Raw genomic sequence first — 15,254 nt, forward strand, 5'->3', positions numbered from 1 at the left:
CTTGACTGGAGAAGCTTTCTGCTTTTTTGGTTCTGACAGCTTTTTCCTCTCGTCGAGTGGGAAATCCCGCGATTGTGTGCTCGGACCTCGATTACTCCCAGGTTCTCTTTTGCCTAAAATGAGCAATGTTTTTTCTTGCCCCTCTCCTGTGTTGGATGCTTCATTTCCCTCTTGTTGCTGCACTTCCTGGAGGGATTTATGGGCTGCTTTTGCCTTTGGGGAGGCTCCTCCATTCATATGTGAGGTTTAGAGTGGTTTTTGAAGTATGGGGGTTCGGGTTGGGCTCCGTTGCTTTGGTTTAGGGGTCTAGGTAGCTTGAGATTGATCTACTGCAGAAAGTGCCACCCCATGCGGGGAGGTGTTTTTTTCCCCATGGCTGGTTTTACTGTAAATAACGGGAAGATTTTATCCGAGGCTGGGCTTGGCTGTTTATTGTATTTGAGCTGCGCCTTCCTTGTGCGCTTTCTTTCCCGTTTTGTGGGTTTGACAACCACCGCCACTGGTTTAAAGGAGTTCTGTGGAGCGTCTAATTGGGGGTCTATTGAGTCAGGTTGAACCTGGGGCTCCGCTTTCTCTAATTCATCATTGACATCACTGATTTCTTTTATTATTAATTTGGTGCATTTCCTCTAATTCTGCACTTTTTTTGGAGTTATTATGCTGCTTGCTGTTGCAAGATTGTTTTACTGCCCCTAGGACGTCCTTTAAAATTTCAGAAAGGGTTGCAAGTTTCTCTATTATGGGACCACAGCAGCAGATGGATAGTTGTTTGTTGTTGTCTCTTAGCTGATCCATGTTTTCCCTGTTTGTTAATAGGGATGTTATTCAATCTTTTTTGGTGTTTACACCTGAGATGTGTCTAACTTCTGATTCATATCAGGAAAGGAGCTATGGTCTCAAATTAGTACCAGCTCAAGGCGTCATCCAGAAGATCGTTGCCCCTGTGTGCGCAAAATAAACACCCGTGTTGGATTCCCATCAATATCATGTATGACCAATATTCTCATGTGGTCCTCCGTCCTGGGTACAGTGTCTCTAGATCATTGAGACCAAGTAGTACCGTCTGTGGACACATGGTTTACACATGCCAACACAAGGAACAACCATAAGGATCTGGTCAGACGGGTAGGTGCAGTGCAAAAAAGAAAAGTGTATGTGAAAAGTTAAAATAGGATAGAGAATCTCATTCCAACTTTATTCTACCAAGACCTCTTCCTAATTAAAAACTAAGAACAGCGCAAAACTATACTACTGCAGTTTACCAAATATCTGCATGGGGGCCGACATGTTTCTGTCTAAGCGGGAGTATGACCCTAGGCTTTCATCAGGGCCTCTGTTCTCTCAATAGTGCGACTGCAAAAAAAATTGTGTGGGTGCAAAACTTCAAACAATAATTATGTGATATTCCAGTAAAGGATATGAGTCTCCAAATACTGTGGCTTCACTCCTCCATGACACCTGGTAAATTTAGTAGATCTGTGGAGGGAGAAATAAAACATAACACAGGGAAACCATCTAAAAGCAAGTTATTTGCCTTAAGTATACGTCTAAATACAGTACGTATAATCACGCACCCAGGGTGCCCGGGGAAGAGACCTCACCTCGTCCTGGTCCTGGCTCAGGTGTAGTGAGACCCCGCTCTGTAAGAGGAAAGCACACCGGAGCTGAATGTAGGCTGCGTGGAGAAATAATCCACTGCAAACCTAATTCAATTCTATACCAGTGAAAGTTGCTTCCCTTGCCTAAGAAGAGCTTGTATTGCTGAACCCCCACTCGCTGGGACCTCTACCCACTAAAACCCTCCTCAGTTGCTCCTCACATGTCTTGGTAAGTGTGGTTTCTAGGAGGTGACTGAATCTCCTAAACAAGTAATCTCTATCTCTCTGTTAATTTGCCACAGAGCTGTCTCCTGCTGGAGTCTGTCAGGGATTACTACATAAAAAGAGTCTGTCAGAAATTACTACATAAAAATTACTACGTAAGAGGAGAAGCACCATGTGGAGCTCCTTACCGGTCCGGCGTTGTCTCTGGCAATAGCTGAGACAGGGGGAGGCACCGAGCTAGGCTCAAGCCCTCCTTTAGGTAATCACATGATGGTCTCTCAGCCAATCGAAGTCAACAGCAAATACCTAGCGCTGTCCTTGTGGTCTTGAGCTCCAATGCTTAATAGTGCCCAACTTCTCAGTTATTGAAGACAAATGTCGCGAAGTGAGTGTATTAGATGTAAATACTGAAGCCAAAATTGCCACAAACAGCTCCCCGTCTGTTCGGCATCGATGTCGCGATGTCGCGTGATCTCGCGATATTTCGGAACTACAGCATGACGTCATGGCGTCCATGTTTGTAGTCCGTTATTCCTACACTTAAATTTGACTCTATTAACTTTTGGTTACATTATCCAGATCACTGCACATATATGGAAAGTGCATGTGAAAGGGGTCCGTTGGTTGAGGAGATAATAATGTGAGAATTAGCGCAAAACGGACCGCGCCGAAAAACGGGTCGCGCTGATCAGAATGTTATGCTGGTCTGCCTCGAAACTGTACCCCAAACGTCGGCGAGCTTGGTTAGCTCCATGGACCTCAACAGATGTGTCCCGACCAGTACAGCCCCCTGACAGTGCTGTAATCTCGTGAGAAGAGGGCGAACTACAGGATGACATCACAGATGACAATCCTGTAGTTCAGAACCATTTTAGAAAACCATTTTGGAAAGGGGCAGCCACTGAAGTTGGAGGCTATTAATGTCTCTGACACAGAGATCATGCTAGAAGGTAGTACTAGGGAAAATCTAAAGGACATGTCATATGGGTCGATGTTCTTATTTTTATATTCTTGTATTTTCATCCTTTATGGAGGTGTAAACATTATTGAGAAACCTATGTGTTGGTTTGTAAAAAGAGACTCAAGGGCAATAAAGGGGGGGCATGGGAATGAGCCTAGTGTTTCTCTACCTCCCCTAGTGTCGCTACTTAGGATGTATGTGTGACGTCTCACCTCCAACTTTCTCAAGGGAAATGTGTCACCTTTCCAAGGCGTCAGGGTATGGCTGAGAAGACCTTTAAGTATTGGAATAGTGCATTCCCTGCTCAGAAACCCGAGTACAAATCATAGTACGGCTGATGTATAACGCCGGTAGTTCATACCAATATGTATTTCAGCGTATTTTATGAAAAAGTAAGACAGATAACAGATACCCTATATGTTAATTTCAGGTTCAGCCAGGGGATGTCATCATTCAAACCCTGTATATCTGTGCGTAGTTTAAACACCCATCTTTGCTCCTTTCGAAACAGAAAACTGGTCACGCCAGTGATATGTGATGGTACAAAGGGTTTCTCGAGTACCGTCCATGTAAAATCTGTTTCTCCATGGTTCTTCTCCAGAAAGTGTTGTGTCAACTTGGATATGTTCTTCTTGCATCGGAAAGTGCTTTTATGCTCTAACATGCGTGTTTTTACTTTCCTAGTCGTCATGCCGATGTACTTTTCATTGCAAGGGCATGTGATCTGATAGATTAGATTCTCACTATTGCAATTGGAGAATTGTCGCAATTCCCAGGGTCTAGTGGTTCCGATGTCTAGGCTGGTGACACTGTGAGTCAAAGCACACATTGTACAGGTCCCACATGGGTGGTTCCCTTTGATTGCAGGTAGATCCCACAAAGTTCCTATTGGTCTCTTGATTTGCTCTTGAGGACGGGTGTGTACTAAACGATCTCTCATACTTAAGGCAAATAACTTGCTTTTAGATGGTTTCCCTGTGTTATGTTTTATTTCTCCCTCCACAGATCTACTAAATTTACCAGGTGTCATGGAGGAGTGAAGCCACAGTATTTGGAGACTCATATCCTTTACTGGAATATCACATAATTATTGTTTGAAGTTTTGCACCCACACAAATTTTTTTGCAGTCGCACTATTGAGAGAACAGAGGCCCTGATGAAAGCCTAGGGTCATACTCCCGCTTAGGCAGAAACATGTCGGCCCCCATGCAGATATTTGGTAAACTGCAGTAGTATAGTTTTGCGCTGTTCTTAGTTTTTAATTAGGAAGAGGTCTTGGTAGAATAAAGTTGGAATGAGATTCTCTATCCTATTTTAACTTTTCACATACACTTTTCTTTTTTGCACTGCACCTACCCGTCTGACCAGATCCTTATGGTTGTTCCTTGTGTTGGCATGTGTAAACCATGTGTCCACAGACGGTACTACTTGGTCTCAATGATCTAGAGACACTGTACCCAGGACGGAGGACCACATGAGAATATTGGTCATACATGATATTGATGGGAATCCAACACGGGTGTTTATTTTGCGCACACAGGGGCAACGATCTTCTGGATGACGCCTTGAGCTGGTACTCGTACTAATTTGAGACCATAGCTCCTTTCCTGATATATGAATCAGAAGTTAGACCCATAGGTTTTTCAGGTTGAGCATATTCTGGTATACAGGGGATACAACCTATGCGTGGTCTTTAAATATCCCTTAGGCCCTCCCGAATGATGTGTTTATATACACCTGAGATGTGACAGGCAATGATATTTACAAGGTCTATTTGAACATCCATTTTATCTGACAGGAAGTTCAAAACCCTTATTGCTTGTTCTAGAGTGTGAATCAGGGTTTGAGCCCATTGAGTATTGGAATGATCTTCATTGTACTGAGCAGAGACCTCTGACCCAAGGTCTGTCCCACTAACAGATGAAATAGTTATTGGTGATGAAAGGTTTAATGCTTGACTCTTATAGAGCTGTGACTGCTAGTACTGAGTGCTTAGGATCTTGTTTGCCTTGTAGGCTTAAAGGTGTAGATGCAACCATTTTGGATCTGCTCTGTGATGATTTTTTTCTTGATACTGATTGTGGGTCCATTCCTTGGCGTTCATTGTCCTAACAGTTGGATTCCAATATTTCTAGGATTTCCACCAAGTTTGAGTCATTTATATAAGAAAATGATTTGCTGCGAACTTCTTCCTTAGGGGCTGCGTTTTCTGCAGATTTTATTAAGTTTAATTTTTCCGCCTTAGTCCATTTTGTGTTTGATCGACCCTCTTCCATGAGGCCTACTGGTAATTTTCCATCCTTTGAACCCGTGGCTGTTATTAGTCCCTGAGGGGCTACATTTAGAGCTACAAAACTGCTATTAGGGTTTTCCCGTTCTCTCTTTTCCTCCGTGAGAGTCTCGGTCCTTCCCACCAATGCAACGTTGTTTACTGGCTCAGTTGCATTTAAGTTAAGGGTTTTAGCAGTCACTTCGGGTTTTATTGTAAGTGTTGTGGCAGGTGTTGTGAGCGTTGTCCGGTGCACCTGGGCTGTTATGGTCAAGAGTTTTCCCACGCCTGAGCAAGCCGTATTTCTTTCCGAAGATGATTCCCTTTGTGATACGTTTTTGTGGTGTGCGGGTGTCTGTGGGGCGATAACTCCTGGTTTATCAGGAAGGATTGGGATTGGCAACTGGGAGGCTTCTGCTGATGGAGCGTATATTGCCGCCATTGGGTCCTTTAGAAAAAAGAATTTATGGATCCCTGATTTGTATTTCGGGCTTGGCGTTGTTGTTGTCGGGGTAGGTACTGAGACCAACCTCTCCCTTAGACCTATTCCCTTTGATGTTTGATTGAGGAGTGAGTCCTCCTCGTTTGATGTTTTAGGTTTGTTTTTTTTTGTTTGTTTTTTTGCCTGTCGCCGCTTGGCTGACTGTCCCTGATCTCATTTGCGCGGCCCTCAGATTAGCCTAGGACGTGGTCTTTTTTCTTATTTCTTTGCACTTATAGACAGAAAGAACTCCCTGGCTCTGTGGCCTTGGATTGGTTAAGTTCTGGCTCCGGCAGGGGGTTTGCTGGAGGTTTGCTAAGGGGTTTGCCGTTTGTGAGGATGAGGATGATTATTACCACTGTCGCTTTGGATTTTTTATTTTTTATTTTTTTATTTTTTCCCCTGTTGAAGCGACGCTCACTAAGCAGAAATTACTTCCCCCCTCCAAGTTCCCCCACCGGGTTCTCTGTGTGGCGTTATGCCTTTTTCCTGGTAGAAGGTTTTTGATGTTTTTTGACAGTATGTAGCAGCGATGTGGGCTAACTAGGCGGTATGTGGGATGAGGACTTGGCTAGATCTCCAGCTCTCACTTCTTCTTTTGCTCTCATGCCTTTCAAGCCTCTCCCCACCGGCGTTACCCCACCAGGGCCCCAATACAGTTTACTCAGTGGTTCTCGGTGGTCCCGGGGTCTCTGTGAGCAGATTGGTAGCTTGGTAAATTGGGAGCTTCGCATGCGACACCTACCCGGACAGTCGCGGCTGTGGAAACCACTTTAGGAATAGGCTGGAGTGTGGCGATGCCCTACGCGGCAAACCGCGGGGTCCTCACACCACCACCGAGCCCCCCGCCTCGCTCCTCTTTCACGGCCCTCTCTGCTGCCCGGCTCCCGACACCTCGCGCAGCTCTTCGCACTGCTGCGTACAAAGGCTGGCGGCAGGGGCGGCTGACTCAAGGGGCTCAAGAGACGGCTGGGACTCGGAGCTCAGAGCCAGATAGTTGCTCAGTGGCTCTGTGCTCAGTGGTTTCTCAGGGGTTTACCCTTACGAAGCTCCGCCAGTCTCAAGCATCTGCTGCTCAGTTCTCTCAGCTCAAGATGGAATTACTTCAGAAGAACAATTGGTTTCAACTAAATATATTGCAAGCACATTTTTATCAAGTACTTAAAGCCTATGTGCCAGATTTACCAATTTCTCATGCAGTGCAGTGCAGCAGCCGCAAATGTTGTGCTGCACTGCTTAAGAAGTAGAGAGCAGGAGAGCGAGAAATGTGCTGAAATATGGCTTCCTAGCGCTGGCACTGAAATTAGCTGCTTTGCACCACGGAGGCACCTTTGTGGCGCAGTGAAAGCGTGTCTCTATTAGTCAAGCATAGGTTTTGTACTGGAAGGGTACCCTTCCAGTACAATATACTGTGCTTAGACAAATTTTAAACATGTTCCCACTTTGTATGTATACTTTACAGGCAGCACATACGAAAAGGCAAAAAATAAAGGCAAAAAAAATAATTTCTCCTTCATAGTGCCTGGTTGAAGGGTGCACTATTTTCTGATGCTAAACTCTGTCTACTTTATTTAGTAAATTGGGTTAACCATCAGAAACGTTGGGTGGTTGCATGAGAACACCCATGCTCTACCCATAGTACAACCCCTTGGCAGTAGGTAAGGCAAAGCAGCACATATGTTACTTTCACATTATTTCCAGCGCTAAACAAGTTTAAGTTTAGCCTTGGAAAGAAAATTGGACTAAAAGATTTTGTGCCGATTTGCGTCACTTTTGTGATGCCAACACGGCATAAAATCTTAGTGTATCTTCCTCTCCGTGTCCATTTTTATGCATGCACAAATGCATACACATGTGAATACTACTTGAAAGTATCACAGTTTACTAGTCTTGTTCCTGTTATTTTGAGGGAATTTCAAGAAAACTGCAAATGAACTCAAACACAGATGTAATGTGTATGTATTTTTTTTAACGTTTCAGATCACTACTAGTCTCAGTATTGTAGAAGGCAATGAAACATGTTATGCAGTTCCCACGCCAACTTGAGTATGTTTTGACTTTTTCCTAGCATTTTACTGCAATAAACTTCACTAGATTTTCTGGGTAAATTGTGGGGGGAGGGAAGGTGGTAATTAGTGAAAGCGATAAATACCCTTTACAATTATTCCATTGCAACTCCTTATCTACACAGTGATAAGATTTTTTCCACTCCTCAAAATGAGCGCTTCTGTATAATTTATAGTTTTTAACATTTCCTTATTTTCACAAACAAATGTACTGGGTATTCATTTCAGCTTTCAGTGTATAAAGCTTACATGTTTGCGATCTTAAAATACATTTTATAGAAGTTATATTTTTGAAAAACATGAGAACAATTTATAATAGAACCACTTACAGCACTAGTGCGAGAAGGATTCTTGGTCAAATGAACACTAATAAGTAAAGAATGAATGAAGCTTGTCTAATAAATAGGATATAAACTGTAAACAATTGTTTTTAATTATTTCACTTTTATATTTTATTATTATTTTATATTTTCTTATCAATTATATAACATGAAAATCAACTGTCTCTCCAATGGAAAGTTAATCTGCCAGTTTACATTCAGATAAGTGAGGTGCATCTGCTAACTCCTGCTTCAACATCAGCAAGTTGTTTAGTACATCACCATGGTAGTACTCCCCTAATTAACTAATCTGTACCTCCATCAATATTCTATTCACTTACCTTTCTGCTGTGGAACTGGCCCACCCTGCAACCCAGAGTTCCTCTATTGCCTTTAAATTCTTTACCATTTACAATTGTATGTAATGTTTCCCAAAAGCAAGTACTGTCCCTCTAGCATCCTAACTTTGCCTTCACTGGGGGGGCGGAGCTTGCCAGTGACCAAGATGGCCGCTTGAGCCTTGAGCTCCGTCACATTGTGCAATATATTCAACATTATCCTGCATCATCATATCGAACCTGAAAGTCCAAAGTACCCTCCTAACGCGCGGAAGACCGGCGCAGCTGAAAGACGTATGGCCGGCGGTGATTGGTGGCCTGTGCTTGCTGATATCCGCGGAGAAGTGAGGGAGATCGGCGGGCAGCGTGACAGCGGTCTGGAGTGCCGGACAGGGCGTAGCCACATCGCTGTGCGTGCCGCTCGGTCCTCTGAAGTGGTCCGGTGATTGCCCTGCGGCGGAGTGCAGACGCCTGTCGACTCGGGACCTGACCTGCTCAGCGTGGTGAGAGGAGCTGCTCCCCCCCCAGACGGCGGGGCATCGTGTGCTAGAAAGCAGCAAGCGGAGCTGGGGGCTGTGGAGAAGCCCGTGGAGTGAGCGGCCCTGGCTCAGGTAGCCTGACTCCCAGGATCTGCGGCGGTGCCCACAGAGAAGAGATGCCGGGGGCACACCAGAGTATACACTGTGGTGCTGCAAGACCGCGATCTGCGGTGGGTGAAAAGTACACCTCATGCGCCCTCCGGGAGAAAGCAACTACGCCGCGTAGAGCGCGGCGGGATACAGGGGGCAGACGCAGTGCCCAGTGAGGCCTGATTGAGTGGTTTGTCCGCTGAGTGGATCATCGTCATTACTGACCCTGCAGCTAGCAGAGGCACACAGAGCACGAGGACGGCGTGGAAGCCATCTGTGGCGGAGAGCAACTGGTGGGGCACGGACTGCCTGGAGTGCCTCGGAGACCCCCCCCCCCCGCAGGCCGATACCTGGAGACTAACAGCGGGAAGACTGGTAAGGGGGACTGGTAAGGGGGACTAGAGGGATCCACTCTCACCACGAGGGGGTTCAGCGCAAGCCCAGGATTGAGCAGGCAAGAGAGGAGAGGGAGACTACTACGCAGAGCCGGCCCAAGGATCTGAGTGTGGCGCAAGCAGACTGGTAGCATCCATTTACAGCGTAAGCAAGCCGGGGCTAAACAGGCGGAGGATACTCAATGCGTCTGGAGCGCGCCTAGTGTCCGCGATATTTGATTGGTGTGAGGGAGTCCACATTAGGCCGAAACTGCCATACAACTGACAGGAGGTGGCCACTACAGGCGGTGCGCTCACTGGAAGGCGTTTGAGCGGGATACAACACCGTACCTGGTGTGTAACGGAATCCCACTAGCCAGAGCTCACTGGTGGAGACTACAGTTAGCTGCACGTGTAGGTTGTTTTAACACGCCAGATCCCATCACACTCGGATCCCCTGGCACCATGGGTAGAGGGGACAAGATGCAGAGCGAGCTATCCTTTGACCAATGGAGCTCAAAGTCACAGGACGCAACGGGCGCAGACAGAGATGACACGTCAGCTGGTGAAGAAGTCGCAGCCGGCACAGACATTAGAACCTTGCTTCTTGCTATGGAAAAAGGCCTACAAAGCAGCATGGCGTCTCTGGGATCGAAAATAGATGCTCTAACCTACAGAATGGACAGAATGGCTGAGTGGATTGATGAACATGCAGAAAGACTGGACATGTCCGAAAGAAGGATTACGGAGGTGGAAGAAGCACAAACGGAGCTGGGCACTGATCAGAAGAAACTTGGAAAACTCATGCAAGTCTTGCAAGATAAAACTGAGGATTTGGAGGCCCGCTCGCGCCATTGCAACATGTGCATCGCGGGCCTATCAGAAATGACCCCAACGGGCAACATGAAGCAGTTTGTTGGAAAGTTGCTGGTGACACTGCTTGGGGAGGGAGCGTTCTCGCCGATGTTTGTTGTGGAGCGGGCGCATCGTTCACTGGGCCCCGCCCGCGGCCTGGAGCTCCGCCGTGCCCTATTATAGCCAAGCTGCTCAATTATAGGGACAGGGAAGCAGCATTGCGACTTGCTAGAGACAAGAAATCGCTGCAGTTCGAGGGCTCGGAGATTTTGCTTTTTCCGGACTTCACTGCCAGAGTGCAGGAGGCCCGCAGACTCTTCACCCCGTTCAAAAGGCAGCTGCGAGATTTGGGCCTGGACTACGCAATGTTGTACCCCGCAAAACTGCGGGTCAATAGGCAGGGGAAATCCCACCTCCTCACAGAACCGAAGGCCCTGCAACAGCCCACATGAAGGGGAGGAGCGGAGTAGCAAGTTGGATGAGCAGGAGTGATTCTTACGAGATACAAGAGGCCAGAGAGAGTAAGGGGCAAAGGGGGTGGTGAGGCTTGGATCTTGGGGACAGTATAAATGTTGGACTTGATACCTGCAGAATGAGCGTGGGGGGCGGGTAAGAAGATTTGGTGGTTCGGATGGCCACCTCGAACGCGTTGTATTTTTTGGTATCTATTTGCACACGCACAGTCGGATATCATTAAAAAGTCACCTTGGGGCGCGCATAGCCTATCGGTGTGTGCGGGAAGGTATGCCAGATATGGGGGAGGCGCTTGAGTACAAGAGGACACTTCTGCTGATCACTGATTCACAATGGGGATTGTACAGTCTGATCCTTTATGATGCAAGAGATACAGCACAACGGTAGGGCGGAGGAGGGCGTTTAGTAAATTGTGTAGTCTCATAACTGGTTGGTTATGAAGCAACCTTGGCCCCCGTGTGCTGTGCACCCAAATTACTCTCAGTGGGTCATACTGTTTGGTAATTTGAGGGAGGGGGGATGGGTGGTGGGGAATTCTGCAAGGCCAGGTTGGGGGTGGTCGGCTGTGGGAGGGGGGTGGAAGTGCTTGAGTGTGTGGGATGGATGTTGGGCCATTGGGGGCCTTTGTACAGCAGGGCGCGAAGGCACACAATGAGCATACACACATGAAATTCAGATTCAAAGGCTATGGCAGGGGAGGCTGAACCAGGGAATCCTAGACCTGTAGACTCGATTAGAACACTCACATGGAACGTTCGGGGTCTTAACGACTACCGGAAGCTGAGGAAGATATTGAGCTATTTAAAGAGACACTCCTACAGGAGACCCACCTGCCACAGGCAAGCGGATGTTACATAGCAGGGGCCTGGAGGGGAACATCACCTCGGCGGGCTTCACGTCTCATGCCAGAAGAGTGCTAACCTGGATAAACCCCAAATCGAAATTCACACTGGAGCTCCTGAGGGCAGACCCGGCAGGCCGCTTTGTGATATTTAGGTGTAAAGGAATGGGGCTGGACTTAGTGTAATTTAAGTGAATGGTCCGAACTATGATTCCCCGGAATTTTACATGTCACTTGCAACGATTGCCCGTGATTACAATATGGCCCAGTTCTTATGGGGTGAGGATTTTAACTTAGTATTAGACCCAATGCTAGATAGATTGGCAGGCCCAGCCCATAGGCCCACAGCTGCTGCGCAAGCGTTGCATAGTGTGATTACTAGCCTTGACCTAGAGGACGTGTAGAGAATGCGATACGCTTCGAGAGGGGGTTATGCGCACTACTCTGCCTATCATGACATACACACCCGAATAGACTATTGGCTGGCTTCTGCCTCCCTACTAGGATTGGTACGAGAGTGCAGGGTTCTCCCGCGTACCCAATCTGACCACTCACCTATACTGTTAGTGCTGGCTACCCCAAAGAAAACGATTCCACCGTTCACATGGCGTTTTCCGCCCTACTCGCTCCTCGACCCATTATTCAAAGGTGAGCTAGCAGAGGCTATGGATGGCTTTTTTGAGGCCAATATAGGCTCAGTGGACAGCTATCAAACGATATGGGAGGCATTTAAGGTCTATATAAGGGGCATTGCAATGTCAAAGCACTCGGGAGTCCTCAGGTCTATCGGGCAAAGATTGACAGACTTGGAGCGGCAATTAAATCTATTCCCTATCCTAGAGCGCCCCCAGCACAATGCGTTGTAATGGTTTGCGTTGTAAAAGTTGCGATGTAAAGACACTGCGTGGTAAAAGTTGCGCTGTAAAGGATGTTTCCCTGGCAACGGATGAAGAAATCAAATCTCTACTGACCGAATATCATGAAGAGGCAGACAGGGAGATCAAACATATGGGAAAGTATGTGACTGCCCGTACGTACGGGGAGGGAGATAGACCTAGCTCGGTACATGCGAGGGTGTTGAAAGTGAGGAGGGGCAGACCGCAAGTTTCGGAGATTAGGACGGAAGAGGGCGATGTCCTCACTGATGAAGCGGACATAGCCCAGAGGTTTAGACACTATTACACAGACCTGTATTCTTCCAAGAGCGGTGCACTTGACGACGAAATTCTAGACTACCTGGAACATATAGAGCTACCTACACTCACCAACACGCATAGGGAATTCCTGATGCTTCCTATCGAGAAAGATGAAATAGTCGAGGCTCTTGCGTGCATGTGGTCGGGTTGTGCCCCTGGAGCTGATGGGTTCACGGTGGGCTTCTATAAGGCATTCCAGGATCAGTTGCTCCCTCACCTGTCGGCGCTGTTCGATGACATTTGTGTGGAGGGAAGCATGCCGCAGTCGATGAGGGAGGCGCTCATGGTTACTATCCTTAAGCCGGACAAGGCGCCTGATGAGGGCTGCTCGTATAGGCCCCTCTCCCTACTTAATGTGGACACAAAAATATTTGGAAAGTTGCTGGCAAACCGTTTGGAGCTCCTAGCTCCACTGCTGGTTGCGCCGGAACAGGCGGGCTTAGTCCCGAGCAGGAACCTAACATATAATATACGTACAGTACTCGGCACTATGCAGCATGTAAAGCAGGATACAAAGGCAATAGCTGTGTTTCTCGGCACGGAAAAGGCATGTGGTAATAAGGATGGGGCTGGGATCTCCTTTCCTGCAAATAATAGGATCCCTGTACAATACACCAAGGGCCAGACTATGACTCGGAGATTTGGTCAAAGACTTGTTCCCCATATGCAGGGGGACCCGTCAAGGTTGCCCGCTATCCCCTCTACTATACGCCCTGATGGTAGAGCCTCTTGCATGTGCATTGCGGGAATACCACGGTAACGAGGGCATAGGCTTCCCCACATACAGGATTGTTGTCTCTATGTATGCGGACGACACCTTGCTCTATGTCCGTGACCCGGAAAACAACCTATTAACGATGCTTAGAGAGGTGGCACGCTATGGAGCCCTATCTGGTCTGAAGGTGAACTGGACAAAGTCCTTGGCTTTCCCCCTCACTCCGGTAACGCAGAAGTTTGATATGGAGTTCCCGCTGTTTTGGTCCACAGACTCGACTAGATATCTGGGTATACGTTGCACACCGACTCTGAGATGGTGTTCAGGGAAAACTACACTGTAGCTTTTAGCAAGTTAGAGGATGACGTTGAGGCCTGGTTTAAGCTCCCGCTTTCGCTTCTGGGTCGACTCTCGATTATGAAGATGGTGGTGCTCCCCAGAATGCTGTTCCTTTTTGCTAACCTCCCGATGGTGTTACCCAGGGTATTTTTCCAAAGATTGACACAACTCATGATCAAACTAGCGTGGGCGGGTAGGCAGCCCAGAGTGAGTTGGAAAATTCTCACGCTGCCATACAGCATGGGAGGCATGGGTGCCCCAGACCTGGAGCTATACTACAGGGTGGCTCAGACGTCGCATTTGCACACCTGGGTACACGGACACATGCTTATTCCCCATGTTCGCATGGAAAAGTTATTTGCAGACCCGCTCTCCCTTCCTGCAACAATTTTCCGCTCAACGGATAGTAGGACTGGGATCCTAGAATCTATCAGGGCTACACACTATGCATGGCACTGCCTCCTGCAACAGCAGGGAGTTGCGCTGCTTTACTCACCCAGAATGCCGGTGGAATGGGCTCAATGGCTCTCCCCATGCAGAGATAAGGGAGTGATAACCGCCCTACATAAGTTGAATATCAAGCTTGCGGGGGACCTCTACCGGGAAGGAAAGGTTAAGTCCTGGGACCAGGTGGCTGAGAGCGGGGGGATGACACCTTGTTACTACATTTCCAGTATCATAGAGTGCGTGGAGCCCTCCTGGAACAACTTGGGGACGACCTTGCGGAACCACCGGAGGTCCCTGAGCTCACCTATATAGTAAAAACGGAGTCCCCTCACAAGTTGTGGACCAATCTTTACAAAACAGCGATGTCGCATAGGGAACACCAGTTCACGGCAGCCAGGCTAGCATGGCAGCGGGACTTACTATAGATGACAACATGTGGCGCTACTGCTGTGTTAACACAAGGCGGATTTCTTTGAATGGCAAACACAGACTGGTACATTTTAAATTTCTCAATAGAGTGAATTACACCCCCAAGCGTCTGCACAGATACGGTCTCCGGCAGACGCCTGATTGCGAGAGATGCTACACGCCGAATGCGGACTTCCTGCACTTGGCATGGCAGTGTCCGGGTGTACGGGCATGCTGGGAGGGCATCTTTACAGAATTGAGCAGGATTGTGAGGGTTGAGCTGGTCCCAGACCCCGCGCTGGAGCTATTGGGTCACTACAGGGGGCTGCCTGCTGCTGTCCGCAGGCTGGTGGACATGGGAATGCTTATAGCGAAAAGGGTGGTGGCCATATGTTGGATGGGAGGTCCATTACCCACAACCAAATGTTGGGCGCACGACATGCTATATTGTTGCACGCAGTCGGAGCATTACAGTGAGCTGCAGCATCCTACGAGCCGACCGAAAAACTTCTGGGGGTTATACCAGACGCATTTACGTGGCAGGGGCAGGGAGGATACTACTGAAACCTTGTGCAGGGGCAGAGAGGAGGCGGTACACTGTGATGTCACAAGTGGATCTATAGTGTAGTTCCTATATTCCCAATAGGCTCTGCGCATTGGAATAACATAAACAGCAGTGTAGACGTAGGACTGAGGTCATTTAGGTCTCTACTGACTA

Source organism: Lissotriton vulgaris, chromosome 7 (assembly GCF_964263255.1).
Source record: "Lissotriton vulgaris chromosome 7, aLisVul1.2, whole genome shotgun sequence".
NCBI classification, from domain to species: Eukaryota; Metazoa; Chordata; class Amphibia; order Caudata; family Salamandridae; genus Lissotriton; species Lissotriton vulgaris.